Here is an 18,381-nt window from a genome sequence, read left to right as displayed (position 1 = left end):
TCGATTTTAGTAAAAAAAGTTGTTTAACATTTCCCAGGGGATGGGTGAGATGTTTATTTATGACTCCGGAATCAATATTGAATTTTTACTATGGTAAAAGTACAGGTATTGTTTGGAGAAAAAATTTGGTTAGGTTCAGTGACAACGTAGCCTCCATGTAATATCACGTAGCCTCGACATCAGTTTTATTTTTCGAAAGAAAGATGGTGAATTAAAAATGAAAAATGTTGAAATTAACTAACAATTCCAGTCTTACGTTTGTTGAAATCTATTCCGCCCACCCAAGGATTTTTAAAAATTTTCAAAGCGTGTTAGTCTAGCAATTCGTAAATATAACTACTCAAGATGATAATTCTTCGGCAAAATACACCACTGTTAAAATAACCCAGAAAGAAACTGGTTCTGGATGATCTAACTAATAACATCCAATAAGAGCTTCGGACTCTAAAAATTTTAATGTAAAAGAATCGTATTTTTTTTTTGGAACAATAAATTTAAGTTATTTTTTAAAGATTGGTAAACCTGAAAGACATCTTTAGGCCTTAAGATGCATTTAAATTTTTCAAAATAAATAGTACAGCAAACAAGATATCTAGATAAAAATTATTTCAAATTATGTAACCTGAAGGTTACATAATTCTAATAAGAAAACCGGGCAGAATATTTGCGCCTAACATGCCACAGCTTGGAATTTATCCTAAAAAAAACACAGTTATTTAATTTTGTAATATATTTTGAATTCCCCCTCAGACAGAATATTTTTGTTTTAACAAAAAAATCTGAAAATAAAACATGTATTGATAAATGAATGCTACTATAAATGAATGACGAAGAAAAAAATAGCCTCAAGAAATCGGACGAACAGAATAGAATAGGCTTATTGCCTAACAAAAAACACCTATAACAAAAAAATCTATCTCTATAAATGCAAAAATTCGTTTTAGAATACGATAATTTATGCAGAAGCGTTGCACAGTGCAAAAAGTTTAACATCGATCAAAGCGGGGCTTTTAAAAGATATCCAAAAGAAAGAAAGAATATTTAGTCCTATAAAGAAAGACACAGTTTATATATATATATATATATATATATATATATATATATATATATATATTTATAAAGACAGTTTCAATGTAAAAAAATGTATTCTGAAAACCTTATAAATATTTTTTACTTCTCTTAACTACATGCCTTATACTACTTCTCTATATAATCGCCACATGAATTAAAGACATTTATCGTAGCGATACACCAGCTTCAATATATCCTCGTCGTATTCTTCTGCCACCAATCCATTTTGCCACTGATTTTTAAGTTCATCGTGCAAAAACCTTTCTGAAGCCTAAATGATGATGAATAATGCGACCGACAAGAGCTCTTGAAACACCAGGAAAAAGAAGAGCCAGGTCGGAAATTCTTGAACGACGATCTTTTCCGACTTCATCATCGACGCGTTTCAAGAAGTCCTCAGTGATTATGAAAGGCCTCCCCGAACGTTCATCGTGCACATTAATATTGTTATTTTTAAACCTTTCACACCATTTTCGGACGTTTCTTTTATTCATTACATTATCACTGTACACAGCAACCAACTGCCTATGAATTTCAGCCGGCTTAACGTTTCAATGGTTTAAAAAACGAATGACTCCATCTATTTCACAGTCGGCGGCAACATCGATTTTCCTGTTCATTTTATAACGTAATAACTCACACGTAATCAAAGATACTACAACGCGATAACTTACAGACAACAATCCAGTGTGTACATTACTAGCGTGGCCATGAAAGATACAGGTTCGCCAACCTTAAGGAGGGAAATTTCCCAGCGATCTTTACTTTAGAAAAATCCCTCGTGTGTGTATAAACTCTGGCCTCACAAAATACAGTATCAAAAATTTAAATAAATAACAGAAATAATGCGTGATAGGATATTGGCTTTCATAAGCCAGATTTTAAGAATGAGCGATAGTAGGATTCTCAAAAAAAAATTTATTTTTTACCTAAGAAGAAAAAATAAAATCGTAAACAGTGATAAAATTAAGAAAGACTTAAAGTAGGGTAGAAATTCCTGACTTAACAATCGGAAATTAATCAAGAAATAATTTTAAAAATTCTCTAAATGGATATTCTACGAAGAAGAGATCTAAAAAGTTGTGATAAAAGAATTCAGGAAATATCTTATACTTAAAAAAAGTATTGGAAGGAAAAGAAGGAGAGTGTCGCTAAAAAAAGTCCACAGTTGATCGAAAAGGGGGGGAAAAATCAGCCAATGGTTTTTGGTGTATATATTTTGTACACCAGAAACCGTAATCCTGAGTTATATCCCCAACATAAAATTCTCTTCCTATTCCAGTTTCTGCCACCTCTTACACACGTTACGGAACAGATATGTTAAAAATTAAGAATTACCAAGGGTAATTCTTAAGGGTATGACTACACATACTCAAAACAGTAACCTTCCACTAAGCAAGATTTTTTTGTATACCTTCACATCCGTATAAATTCATAGTTAACAATAACGAATGATGATATTATACCTCTCTGTTTCGAAAACCTTACCACAGTATCATGTTTCCTGATCAATTGAAAGCAATATCTTTTCGGTATAGGTATACACACCAACAAAACGGAACAACAATAGCAAAAAAATTATCATCAAGTAATTAATGAAGATCAGATATTTTCTACTGCTAAATCTTATTTTCATAAAAATAAGCAATTTATGAATATCAATAAATGGAAAGCATGTTAGTGAAATTTCGTACGAAATATTTCAATGAAGAACTTAAGAGTATAAAAAATTGAACATAAAAGTAATTAGGTGTAAAATACCAAAACACGCCAGCTCACATGTTTGAATATTTTCGTATACGAAAATACAATGGCTGTTTAGAAAGTAACTTACGTTTCGCTGTTGTTCGCGAAGGAGTGCCTGTAGTGGTTCCATTTTGGTGGTCGTGGCTAGCCTGACTTGGTATGCAACCAGCTGCGCTACGTGAAAAACTGTGACGCGCTTGTTAGTATTTAACAAAAGTTTAAATTGTGACTCGCTATAGAAAATCCCGTCAATTATGAAGTGAAATTGATCATTAGATATCTTTTCGGAAAAAAATTACAACCCATTAAGATTTATAGGGAACTATATTATGTTTATGAAAAAGATGTATGTAGAGTGCTGGTGCAGTGAGGTAGTATTATTATATTTAAAAATGGCCGCTCAGATGTTCACGATGAAAAACGACGTAGCCGTCCTAATGTTCTGATGAATGTTGTCTGAGGAACTGATGAATTTTTTTTATCAGTTCGTCAGACAGCGAACGTTGGTTATAAGATTTGCGCTAATCGGCAATTTATAATTACATAGCTTTCATTTCAGTTTCAGAAAATTTCACGTAGCCTTTTGCATGAAGTTGTGACAAAAGTTTTATTTAAGATTAACTTAGGATGCTATTAGATGTGCCAGACTAGCATGGATTCGCCGCATTGAACAGAATAGCTGCCACATTAAGCAACTACTTTGAAGAAATGTTTGCAGCTTTATCAAGTAACCATTTTAATATTTAACAAATTTTAGAAAAAACCAAAAAAATATGTGATTTTGATTTTGTTTTAAATCTATTTTTTATTCATTTTTTTGTTATTCGTAATTTTTTTATTTCTTTTCATTTAGATTATGTTGTTCAAACACAAATTAAAATTGTTCTGTTTAAAATAATATCACTTTTACAATCCAGTTTTTGTGTTTTGTTTCTAATTAAAGTTGAACTTCGCAAATTTGTGTTTAATTTTAAAAGACGTTATTTACATCATTTTTTTCAGAATTAAATCTCTACAAAGTTAGTTAGAAATTTTTATTTGATTATTGGGAAATTAACAAAGTTATTTTATTCCTAACCTAAAAAATTGTATTTTCTGACAAAACGTTGTCGTGTTTTACACAGTTTTTCTTAAAATCAAAGTGAGACATCAATTTTATTCAATTTCTTACATCAAAAACCATACGAAGAAAGAACCAAATTTACCTTTCGATTTGTACCCCATGAATTTTTAGTACGGTTTATTTTCACAGAGGAAGCAGAAAGCAGGGCTAAATTTTTTACGAGACGTTTTCTGACCTATGTTTATAAAAAAAAACTTTTTTTTTTATTTTTGGCTATAGAATCATCTCCCGAAACACTGTCATGCAATTTGGAATCATTCTGTATATAAGGAACTTACATTTTAAGTGAATTGTACTTTCGTACTCTTCATACCTAAAATCGTAAAGAAAATTCAATTTCACCTCGCCAACACCCACCAATGACACCGTGCGACCGAAAGTAATACAAAATAGTTTAAAAAAGTCAATAAAAAAAATACCTTTCATCAGCTAAGGGTTAGAGCTGTTAGAAAAACTTAATAAAATATAAAGTGCAAATGTTTTTTGATTTTTTTCATAGACTAAGAAAAGTGAAAACTGTGTTAACAAAAAACAATTTGTATAGTACAGAAATTCAATACGGATTTATTTGCACATAGCCTGAATTGAAAGATTAAGTTTTAGGAATGTAACATGTAGATACGTTAGCACAGTTTAATGCTGTAAAACACTTTAACACTAAGACATCAATATGAAGTAAATGATACGTACAAAATTATGAAAATATATAAGTATATTTCAAATAGTAAAAAAATGTTTAGGTAGTAGATCACGAAATCTAAAGCAACACGATCTATAAATCTACTGATTATAGATAAAAACAGATAAGAGTTAAACATACGTATACAAATAGTTCTGCGAAGAGACCTTGAGCAATTTATACGGAACTAGCTGACCCGGCAGTGCTTCGCTATTGCTAAATTTGTATATATATATACAATTTGTATATATATATACAATTTGTATATATATACAATTTGTATATATATATATATATATATATATATATATATATATATATATATATATATATATATATATATATATATATATACAAATTTAGCAATATATATATATATATATATACAAAGAATTGAAAGTTTGATAAAATTGAACATTATGGAACTTGACAAAATTTAACCTATTCCTCTTCCCCTCTTCACGGCTTTCTCTTTTTTCCTTCTTCCTTTTTTCGCAAAAATGTTTCTTTCACGTAACTAATACATGTTCTGAATATGAACCAAATCTGACTATAAATACAATTTTTCGAAATATTTCGACCCCAGCGCCACCTGGTGGGTCCATTTTTTCCAAAAATATTTCTTTTCGCGTAACTAATATATGTTCTGAATATGAACCAAATCTGACCATAAATAAAATTTTTCGAAATATCTCGAACCTAGTGGATCAAAACTAATCCACAAACCTTCGCGGGTGTACGCACAACTCACGAAATGCATGAATGATATAGGAACTCATATGGGACAAACAAAGAAACATTTATTTTTATATAAATATGATATAACAAATTTATCTCAAAAAATAGATTAAATTAAAAAAATGAAGTACATGACCATTGCATTGTGCGAGTAAAAAATAATTTATTTCATTAACAATGTCGTAAATACTATTTCCGGTGACACCGGATATCATTAGCTGATATTGTAAAGGAGGTACTTCCACTGCTGACGTTTTAATTAAACATTACAATAAATAAATTATAAATTTTTTAATTAAAAAAAAAAATAATTCGCCATACTAGACATCCTCCGAGTCTACGCTCTTTTTAAACAACTGAAATATGAAAAACCGTTATTACGTAGTTCAGCCTAATAAAAAAAAAAACTTTAATATAAATTTAATTAAAATCGGAGAATTCATCTGGCCATTCTGTGTCACTAACATATAAACAAATTAAATGCCAAAAGGTCGAATGAAAACAAGACTTGCTTTTGCTTATCAATGGATTATATACGTCTACAAATAAAATTTAATTTTATAAAATTAAGATAAAAACCGATTTAAATATTAGATATTCTTCTTCTTTTGTACAAGACGGATTATGAAAAGTATATATCTTACATTGTAATAAATAAATATTTCTATCTTTATTTAAATTGTTGGAAATTTTAATGAGAATTAATTTTGTTATTACATTTTGATATTAACAGCACACACAAACAAACAAAAAATCTGATGTGACTTCTTTGTACGCTTATCAAATTACATTTACACATATTTTAAAATGAAAAGTACATAACATTTTATTTCATTATCAACTTCTGATATTTTATATATTTTTTTTTTATTGTTATAATTGAATTATTGTAGTAATTTTTTTACAATCAAATGGTTAATATTTATTAATAAATCAAAGTTAAAAAAAGAAAAAGAGATAAAGTCTGATTCGAACCGATGTGCCTTCCACTTGTAAGATCCAAATATTTCATTAGTAAAAGTTTTCATTTAGCTATAACTCTGGAACCAATGTAAATAAGTACCACTTATGATATATCGTTCAAAAGCTCTCAATGAGGGCTTATTATTGCAGTTAAGAAACAGTCCATAATCCAAATGTTTTTGGATTTTCAAGTTTCTGAACACCTTCGGTTCAGTCGATTGCAGTCAAAAGGAGAGGTGCACAACTAGATGTTACAACAGTCCTAAATCCAAAATTTCAACATCTTATAGCTAATCGCTTTTGAGTTATGCGAGATACATACGTAAGTACAGAAGCCACGCCGAAACTAGTCAAAATGGATTCCGGGATGGTCAAAATAGATATTTCCGTTGAAATCTGAAAACCGAAATTTTTCGCTATCACAATACTTCCTTTACTTCGTACAAGGAGGTAATAAAGTGAAATCTTTGTTTATCTAGATGAACGAGCTTTCAAAACAAAAACACATTTAAATAAAAGTACTTTTACTTTTTGGTGTGTAATTTTTGATCGAATTAAAATTAAACGAATAAATGAGAGGAAATCATTTTGCATCAAAAAGGGAGTAGAGAGAGGTCCAAGACTTCAACGACTATTTTGAACAAAGATTAATATTGTTATGTGTTGATTAGATACTATTTTTAACAGAATTCAAAATAAATGAGAAAACTGTTTATGACTAAATTAAAGATAGAATTCCTGGAAAAGACTGTAAATTATTCAGATCTAAGGCAGGCTCTATGTGTGAATGTCCCCTCATTTTTTTTCTTTATGCTTTCTTTCTTGGGCAAATATCATATCATAGAGAGTTGGATAAACCGCTCCGTTTCTATCTAGGGCGTCTTGTTAGCAATTTTTTTCATCAGCAGGGGAGGCGATTCTTAATCGGAGCGATCCTGTATTCCCGTGGAACTCTCTTTTTTTGTTTAGCCTTCGGAACCACCGTAAGCTATTACTTCAGAGAATGAATGAGAATGATATATACGAATGTAAATGAAGTGCAGTCTTGTACAGTCTCAGATCGTGGATGTGTGGTTAAATGAAACCCAACCACCAAAGAACACCGGTATCCACGATCTAGTATTCGAATCCGTATAAAAGTAACTGTCTTTATTAGGATTTGAACCTTAAAACTCTCGACTTGATAATCAGCTTATTTGCGATGTCGAGTTCACCACTAGACCTACCCCATGGGTTATTCCCCTGGAATTTGAGGTTGGTAAAAAAAAACCTTGACATTAATAGCTAAAGAAATCTATCAAATTAAATCAAGGTCTTCTTCTTCCTGTCCCTAGTTAATTAATCAAACTAAGGGTATCGCCCCTAGACATCAACATAGTTTTCCGATTACCAAACTATCCAATGGTAAAAATTTATTTCATATGATTCGTAACAAATTCTTCTCCTTTAAAAATGAGTTTATGAAATATAATAAAAAAACCCAAGATGATAAGTTATATTTAAAAGAAAAAAAAATATTTTTTAAATTTTCAAAAAAATCCTATGCATCACAGATACTTAAACTGTAGTCCAACATAGATTATTTGAAAAAATTACAAATTGCAAAACCTTCCTGAAATTTCACATTTGTTTATGGGTTATGATTTAACCTTTATATCAGTGACAGAGGTAAAAATCATTGTTGCAATTAATAAATGTTTTCATTAATTAATTAATGATAACCAGCACATTTTTTTTAATAATCCAACATTAAGCAAGACTTAAGATCTTTAACAACTTACCTAATGAAGTAAAGTAAGCTACGTGCATATCTCAATACTTATGATAACATTTAAAAAAATATTACGTTATCTGCCCATATAAAGTCGATAAGTTTTTTACTCAGATTTCAAGCTAATTATCACAACCATTTACGTCAATTTTTTTAGTATCATTATAATTTATTAACTTTTTAAAACCTGTAACCCCGGTTTTACCATTTTCGTTTTAACGTTCCTTCATTTAGTGTTTATATTCACAAATATAAAACTAGTAGCATTGATAATTTTATTTAATGTTTTATAATAAATGATGTTAAATAATTTTTTTTTTTATTATTTTAATTTATATCAGTTAATTTTTACTTCCTTGTACGAAGTAAAGGAAGTATTGTGATCGCAAAAAATTTCGGTTTTCAGATTTCAACGGAAAATATCCATTTTGATCATTCCTGAATCCATTTTGACTAGTTTGGGTGTGACGTCTATACGTACGTATGTGAGTATGTATCTCGCATAACTCAAAAATGATCACCCATAAGATGTTGAAATTTTGGACTTAAGACTGTTGTAACATCTAGTTGTGCGCCTCCTCTTTTGATTGCAATCGACTGCACCAAAAAAGTCGAAATATTTTCTTAATTATAGTAATAAGCTCTCATTGAGCTTATATATATCGATAGTGGTACTTATATATCGTAAGTGGAACTTATTTTCATTGGTTCCAGAGTTATAATCACATAAAATTTTAATTAATGAAATATTGGATCTTACAAGGGAAAGGTACATCGGTTCGAGTCAGACTTCATCTCTTTTTTTTAGCTTTTTTTTAATTTAGATGTACTGATTTGTAAAAAAATATTTACAATAAATATAAAAAAATATAATAAATAATTTAATAACAATAAAAAAAAAATATTTATATGAAAAAAAGTTATTAATGAAATAAAATTTTATGTACTTTTCATTTTAAAAAAAATGTGTATATGTAATTTAAAAGTTGTACAAAAAAGTCATGTGGTGTCCACATCAGAATTCTTTACTTGTTTTTAATAGACTACTCAATTTCAATATTTTATATCATTATATTGGTTTTAATTATATTTTTCGTTATTTTTAATTTATATTGCTTTTTAAATTTTCGATCAAATAATATATTTTTATTATTTTTAAAAAGATTATTGTAATTAATATTTAAAAACAAAATATATTTTGTTTTTAAATTATTTCAAGTAAATACATTACGGACTCATTATAACGGTATTTCAAAATATCGCCAACATGTTTATAACGCGAATAGAAGGATGTTCCCCAAAAAAATTGTTTTTTTGAGATGACAGGTATCGACTGCTTTCGTCATTCTGCACTTTGAAAATAGATATTTGTAGCGTATTATAAATAGTACGCCTGGCGGATTCGAACTCAGGACCTCCGGATGAAAGGTGAGACGCTACCACTCCGTCACGTCGATCGGAAAATAATCAGATTAAAAAAAATTCTACTTTTTAACTACACGTATTTTAACCTATATATATATACGTATTTAGTAATAAATTGAATAGAATAATTATATACGCTAATACATTTAGCTTTGGGAAGTTACACGTAAAAGTAAAAAAAAAAAATACTTTTTACTTTTGTAAATAAATTTTTATTAGTTGTATACATTCAGCTGTGTTGTGTTAATATTTTTTTTTTTTTTATATAGTAATGTGTTCTAACAAAATAGTACTGTATATTACTTAACGGTATTTTAAATTCAAATCAGTTACTAAGAGTACTATATTTTCCATTAGGCTATGAATTAAAACACTTTTAATTCATTACCATAGTTTACCATTCCGAAAAAAACAACGTGAAAATTGAATCCAGCTAAAAAAAAATATTACTTAACAATACAAACTCAGTACTGTTTTTTAGGTAGATTTCATAAGAAAGCTACCTATTGTAATGGGTACCACCATGATTCGACTTCAGCAAATTTCCAACCTATCTTCCGTTTCATATCCCCCAGACCCAAAAACCACCGTCAACTCAAACGTTTATGTATATATATATATATATCACTTTCTTGTGAACACGATAACTACCGTAATTTTCCCCGCCAATCGCTTTCAAAATTGATACGTAAAATATAACGACCAAAAATCTCGGTCGAGCTCGTTAATGGAAAATCGGACAATGGGGGGACACTTTTTCGAAAAAAAAATATCGCTATAACCTTTTTATTAAATAAATATCGAATTCGTTTTAAGTTTCTACTATTCTTAGGATAAGGATCAAGGAGTGGAAAAATAAGGTTTCAAGGATAAAAAAAATCTTAGCTCCCTTAATAGGCATAGGATCGAATCCGTTGAAAGTGGTCGTTAGTCCTCTAAATAATACCTTTTTCTTTCTTTTTCCTGTTTAGCCTCCGGTAACTACCGTTCAAATAATACTTCAGAGGATGAATGAGGATGATATGTATGAGTGTAAATGAAGTGTAGTCTTGTACTTTCTCAGTTCGACCATTCCTGAGATGTGTGGTTAATTGAAACCCAACCGCCAAAGAACACCGGTATCCAAGATCTAGTATTCAAATTCGTGTAAAAATAGCTGGCTTTACTAGGACTTGAACGATGGAACTCTCGACTTCCAAATCAGCAGATTTGGGAAGACGCGTTCACCACTAGACCAACCCGGTGGATTTCTAAATAATACCTAAAAGCTTTGTCTGAAACGATTTTTGATATGACCAACCCTTACGGCATGGGATGATATCGAAATATTGTTGGAGTTGTAAGAAGATGCTTCCCATATGCTAAACATGTGAAACTTATTTACATATGGAACCATTGCCGTATTAAGTAAATTTGAAGTGAACGGATTTAAACTTCCGTGACTTAGTACTGTGTATATTTTAATTTTTGCAAGTGACAATATTTTATGTGGGTAATGTAGGCCTATTGTACTTTCAAATCATCTTCTCAATATCAATTTTGTTACATTTACCCATATTTTTAAATAAAACTTTCTGAAAACATTGTCCTTTTTTTATCAATACAAAGAGACAAAACTAGAATTTACCATTAATCCTCAAATAGGTGTGTTGTCAAGCAGTTCAGGAAAAATCATAAGAAAGGAAATCTTGGTAAATCTAGCAATAGCTTGTAGTGTAAATATCATCGTTCTGTATTTTAACGTCATAATTTTTTTGTAATAAATTAGATAACTAAAATTTTTACAAAGTATAAGTTTTAAAAGGAGGCATCCATTTCTGTTGAAAAATTATCACAAAAAATTTTATCCGATTTATTTTATTTTCCCCAATAAAAGTGATTAAAAATTATATAAATTAAACCTGTACAATTGTTATATATAATTTTTTTTTTAATTCATACGAATCTTCGACCCTTTGTATTAATGACGAGCAGTTTTTTCAACATATTATTTTTTCAAAAAACCTAGAATTTACCATTAATTCTCAAATAAAATAGGCGTGTTGTCAAGCAGTTCAGTAAAAATCATAAGACAGGAAGTCTTGTGATAAATCTAGCAATAGCTTGTACACTAAAAAGAAAACATAGTGTCCGTAAAACATGGTAAGTAATGCTTGATACAAGCTCGTATTATCAGAGTTCGCCTACACAATTTCTTCCCGGTGAAATCTACCTCCGCCTTCCGGCGTGGCGAAAGGATTTTTTTTTCTAAATTTTTTCCATAATATTCTCTTTTTAACTGTAATATTTTAATTTTGTTACAATATTAATTCTATTGGAATTGTCGTTTATCAGTTTATCTTCATAATAACGTGGTTAGCAGTGGCGGCTAGTAGCTAAAATTAGTAGGGTGTAGAAATTTTTTTTCTAGGCCTTTTCAACGCTATGGTTAAAGTTTTCTGTAAAATAAAAGAACCGACAAAAAAATGAATCAAATAGAATAGCAGGGAGCAGGATAATAATCTAATTCTACACTTTATCACATTCAAGAATATGGTACACAGTTTTTAAGTACATTGTGCTTAAAACCCGTATTCGGTTTAACCGAACAAATAATAAAATGTCAATACAGATAATATTTTTTAGTATTGTTAGATAATAACTTAATAAAATGTCCCACTTAAAACACTATAGTCCAATAGTAGTTAATTTAAATTTCTATGTACACGGAAACAAATAGACGATTAGTTTTTACTAATTACCTTCCCTTTCGCTCATCCAGCGTGTTTTTGAACAGATCTGGCAATCAAAGAGCCTTTACTTTCCGCCATCTTTGATAATTACAGTAAAACAAGGAACGTTCCATACACACATGGAGTAAAAAAAATACCTTCCACTAGCACGTAAGGATCGGCACTGCGGGAGCAACAGTGTTCTCTCTCACACGCATGTAGCTTTCTATGTGCGCATGCGCACAACAGCCAAACACCACACCGCTGGAAATGTAAAGCGCACAATTCCAAATATTTTTGTATTTTTTTCATAAACAGGGATATTAAGCGTAAGGATTATATATTGTAAAGACAGAATTAAAGATAATAGGAGTCATATTAAATGTATAGTTAATATAGAGTAAAAATAGGGAATACTGCAGTTCCACAGTGCCTATATGCGAGCCGCCACTGGTGGTCAGGCTATAACGCGGAAATAACCAGTTGTCTCCGGATTGTCGCGTTACAGCGGAGTCGTACTATACTTAATTTTCAACAACACTATATATAAAATACTAGCTCCCAGTCGCAGCTTCGCTCGCGCTATATGGTTACTTGCGTTTCCCGTGGTGGTCAATCTTTTTATTTTATATTTATTATTCAAGTAACCGGAGGCAGGTGCAGTCAGTCACACATACAGTAACGGTGGCATATCGTATTTCCCGTTGCTCGTATTCGGTCGCTTTCTAAACGTATTTCCCGTGGCTCAGTTGTTTCAGTCGAACGGGATTGGCTGTGTGTATTCGGTCGCTTTCCAATCTTAACTGTCTTTCGTCTTCAGTCTCTGCCGCACGAACAGTTTTCATCATACGTACTTTTTTTTGTATTTCACCCAATTGAAGAATGTCTTTTAGGCATGGTATGATGTTTTGAAAAAGATCACAGAATTTAAAAGATTGCCAGTTAAATACTTTACACACTTTAAATAAGTAACACACACACACACACGATAAACAAAAGCAGCTAATTATTTATGTTTTTAAACAGCTGTAAAAAATTGTAAATGAATGAATCGTAAAAATTACATATGCATGTGCGCTAAATCAATTGAAACTTAGGAATAACTGTACGTTAAAACCTCAGCCCTTTTAAAAATTAATCAATTCAAAAAAATATTAGCTAAAAATTAAATTTTTCTTGAAAATCAAAGTCATTTATAAAATTAAATAAGCTTTAAGGAAGAAATAAAGTGTTTTAAATTTCGTTATGTCGGAGGTCCAAAAAAATTAGCCTATGTTCACCGCAGGGCTTCAAAGTGTAGGTGTGCAAAACTTTGGACAAATCTGTCCGGTAGATCTCGAGTTAAGTTGCAACAGACACGACAAACAAACATTGATTTTTATATATATAGATAATCTAAATGATTTTTTTTTTTGTTAAAGATGGCAAATTACTTAACATTTCGCATCTGCTAAAACTTATCATTTAACGTTCGAATGATAAGTAAAAAATAATATCATAGCAGTAATAATAATATTTACAATTTATTGTAATTCTTATAATAATTAATGATGTAGTAGGAAACAATGCTACATAATTATATATATTTACATATTCTATTACAAAAATTAAAATACAGATCATTAGAAATAATTTGTTAAACTAATAAAGACTGTTTAAAATTTCCCACAATCAATTCTTTGCTAAGGAACTCAGTGAGAGAATATACCTCCTTCTCCTAATGATCCAATGATCTTTCTATTCTTCTTCTTCTATGGGCTTTTACTGAAAACTAATTTTAGAAATTCTACTGATATCCATTTTTTGAAAGTGAATTCTATTTTTCTTCCTGAAACCAATTATGTTTAGTCATTGTGGAAGTCTAACCCTCTCCTCTCCTTTCTTGTGCAATCTTTGACTCTCCTTAAAAATTGTATTTCAGCTGTTTCCAACTTTCAGCTGTTTAATTCTTTCCGTAAGACCACGATAAATAGATAAATATTTTTATTTAAAATAACAGGAAGTTCAAAAAATGACGAAACTTTATAGATGTTTCCTTCTTTTGTTGCAGGTTTAATTTAGGAATATTGTATTAAACAAGCAGCAGAGAATATTCCTTGTCTCCCAATACATTAGGAATGAGAATGCCTTCACAGAAAAGTACGGTGTGGATGCTCAAAGCAAGTTCTCCATCAAGCAGCAGTACGAAAAGTTCCAAGAGAGAGGGAATGTGACAGATACCGCCAAAAGTGCTAACACCAGCAACGTTGATCGACGGGCAAGCCGCATATTCTGTTAATCCAAAGAAGTCTGTGTGACGTCTATCTAGCCAGTCTTGTCTCTCCGATGGTAGTGTCCACACGCCATCGCGCAAGTGTTAAAGATGCATCCGTACAGAATTTATGTTGTTCGCGAATTGCTACCTGCAGACATTGGAAAACATATGTCTTTCTGTCAGCGTTTCATGTCATTTGTAACGCCAGATGGGTAAGAACTCGATGACTGGTTTTCGTCTGACGAGGCATGGTTCCACCTTGATGGATTCGTGAATGCACAGAATTCACGAATTTGGTGTATAAAAAATCCACATCAATTACACTAGTCTCCTCTGCACAGACAAAAAATGGATATTTGGCGTGCAATGTCACGTAGGAGAATCTTCATGATATTCTTGATACAACGGCTTGTCCGGTTGAGTACACGTGGTAAAACAGCAGAACAATGCTACGGCTAATACAGCTAACAACCACTTTCTTGGATCGGTGTTTTATGGACGAGTGATTTCGAAGGGATTGTGGTCCATTCTGCCTCCTGATTTATTCCCTCCTGACTTTTTCTTGTGGGGGTACCTTTAGGATGGTGCTTACAAAACTCATCTTCATACCGTACTCGAATTGCAGAACGAAATTGAACGCGCTGCAATTCCTTTACAAAAGTTACAATATGTGTTTAAGAGCACGTAACGGCGTATTCAATAATATAAATCGCATAATAGAGGCCACTTTCAACAACTGTTGTAACTTATTCATTTTCTAATAACGCTGCGTCACTTTTTGAACACATATTAAAACGACAAAAATTTACCTCTTAATTCGGATCCCAAGAATTAAAGTCCGGCTTAATTTTACCGAAAATACAAAAATCAAGGTGACATTTTTTACACGGCGACAATCACTAACGAACGTTTCCGTACCTTACTTGCGTGAAATTTCTTCTTTATTTTAACCAGTAGAAAATGTTTTGAAAGTACGTTACATTTTTAGTGGATCATCTCAGTAGATCAGAACGTTCTCTTTATGTGAAAATTATTTTTTTCTATTATTTAAAAAAAAAAACACTAATTATTTTTATGGAATAAAGAAATATTAAAAAAAATTACAGAATGAAAATAATTAAAATCTATTAATAAACAAAAAATGAATAATACGTCTTATAATTCCAACAACAAAAATCAAACGTTAAAATATCTATTATAATTAAAAAATACTAAAAATATTAATAGTATTTTAATCATAAGAATAAATATTTCTTTTCTATATAACGATTTAGTTTTACAAAACGTCATTAACTGTATTCCCTCCTTCCCACTCTACATCTCTGCATCACAAAAAGGCGGGTATTGATGTGTGTAGGCAAGGTCTTCTTGCAAGTAGAGACCATCTGCAAAATGTGCAATAGGCAATGTTGTGAGTGTGCCCTTATTATAGAATATGACTAATTCTCATTAAAAACTGATGTCATATTACGATTATTCATGCAAAAAAAAATCGTAAGAATAAAAAGCTAAGAATTACTAGTTAGAGATATAAAATTTGGAAAATCAACAAAATAGATAAATATTGACACTTCCTAATTATTCTTCCATCCTTCATCTTTTGAACTTTATTATAATCAATAACCATTAAAAAAAATTAACAAATGTCATTACTATAGGTTAAACTGTACCAAATATACATGCCAACACATCCTTCATTTATAAAATTTTGGGTACTTGTTAATTAGCGTTCCACCTAATTTATTTTTTAATATGGGAACTGATAAAAAAAAATGAAACACTAAAAAGTTTGAAAAATTTATTATTTTATTTATTTAAGCTTAATAATAAAATTTTAGTATTTTTGTAAACATAGGGTGCCTAAAAAGTTAAGAAATTTCAACTTTCTAGGAGGCTCATTTTTGATCGAAAGAAATATTTTCCCGGTTATATTTTACACAAAATTAAAAATATACTGTTATACCTCTCCAGAATCTTGTATGTATTTCATGACAAAGGTCATGAAATACATGACCATAAACACGTCCAGTTCGTAAACAACCATTCAAGGGAAAATATATCTACTAAGTTAATGTCATTATAAATATAAAAGGAGAGTCATATTGCACACATTCTTAACGCTTTATTTATGTATTATATTAACAATAGAAAAGACAGTGAGAAAAAACTAGATACACATTATTATCTAATATGGAAAAAACTGATTTCTTAGAATAGTAAAGAAAGAAATAAATAAAAATTTATTTTTATCGTTACTATACTACCTTTTTATCTAACAATAAATCACAGTAATAATATTATCCTACTAGTAAAAATTATTCGTTTACTAAATATTGGCTATACAGGTTTCATGGGAAGATGCATATCATGCTAAAACAATTTGTAGTCTCGATAATAATGGTTCCCATGAAATTATCACATAAAATTAATCAAAACAATTATAAATACAGTTTTCATTAACCCCACATTGACGTTTTAAATCTAAACATAATATATATAAAAGAATATTTTTCTATAAGAAGATGGGTAAAATCTATTAAAAAATTACATAATAATCAATTTTGTCTAATGGATGTAGATCATTTTTTTGTTGAAATACAAAACAGCATTTGTCTTTTGGTTTTTGTAATGCCTTAATAACTCAGCTCCCTTTAATTATTTTAATAATATTCTTCTGTAATTTAATAAATGGAATAAACATGCATGTCTAAAATTATTAAAAGAATTAAGTTTTTAATTATTAAAAAATATATTACGTGACCTAAATTTAATGAAATGAAATTTAGGTCACGTAATATATTTTTTCCTTTGTTTCTATAAAAATAATTTGCTTATGTTAATTATTTTATTAGATTATTATATCGATTTGTAACCGAAAGCATAAAATTCCTACTGTTAAATAAATTATGTTAATTAATGAATGTATTAAATTTTATGGTTTTACACGAAATGAGATGACAAGTGTGTCATTTCATCGTGATATATTGTTCTATAACATGACATTGCATGACATGATGTGATTGATGCATGGAAAGAAGCCATATAGGAGTTGTTTTTGTGATGCAGAGATGTAGGGTGGAAGTGGGGAATTCCGTTAAATAATGATGCTTTGTAAAATTAAATCGTTATATAGAAAAGAAATATTTATTGTTGTAATAAAAATACTGTTAATATTTTTAGTATTTTTTAATTATAATTACTGTTTTAACGTTTATTTTATTACTGGATTTATTAACAGTATTACTGGTTTATTTATTGTATATTAATAGATTTTAATTTTAGAACTTTTTTTTAATATTCTTATGCCATAAAAATAATTAGTTTTTTCTTTTTAATAAAAAAAATAAAAATTTCACAAAAAGGTAACATTGTGATCTACTGAGGTAATCGACTAAAAATGTAACAAACTTTCAAGATATGTTGTACTAATGAAAATAAAAAATAAAGTTCACACAAACGTTGGGTCGGAATCGCTTCGTTAGTGAGTGTCGACCGGTGAAAGATTTCAGTCTGATTTCTGCGCCTTCGGTAAAATTAAGCCGGACTGTAATTCTTGGAAACCGAATGAAGGCACAAATTTAGTGGAATTATATAAGATATGACCTGAAAAATTGAAATAAGTTCCAACTGTATTTTTAATACAAAACGTTCAAAAAGTGACATAACGATATGGGAAAACGAATAAGTTACAAGAGCTGTTGAGAGTGACCTCCATTTTCCTGCGACTCACATAATTGAATACGCCGTTGCATGCTCTTAAACATATGTTGTAACGTTTGTTAAGAAATTGCAGCGAAAAATCATTTAAATTCGCTCTGCAATTCGGGAATGGTATGAAAATGAGTTTTGTAAGCAGCATTCTGAAGGTATCCCCACAAGAAAAGATCAGGAGGAGATAAA

General features: G+C 30.0%; 1 protein-coding gene across 1 annotated transcript in view; it reads right to left on the bottom strand.

The window, feature by feature from the left end:
* Window positions 1–18,381, bottom strand: part of LOC142329898 (uncharacterized) — a 327,751-nt gene that overhangs the window by 112,874 nt on the left and 196,496 nt on the right. The window lies entirely within an intron of this gene.

The sequence above is a fragment of the Lycorma delicatula genome, chromosome 9, assembly GCF_047948215.1.
Source record: "Lycorma delicatula isolate Av1 chromosome 9, ASM4794821v1, whole genome shotgun sequence".
NCBI classification, from domain to species: domain Eukaryota; kingdom Metazoa; phylum Arthropoda; class Insecta; order Hemiptera; family Fulgoridae; genus Lycorma; species Lycorma delicatula.
This window is presented reverse-complemented; position numbering and strand designations above follow the sequence as displayed.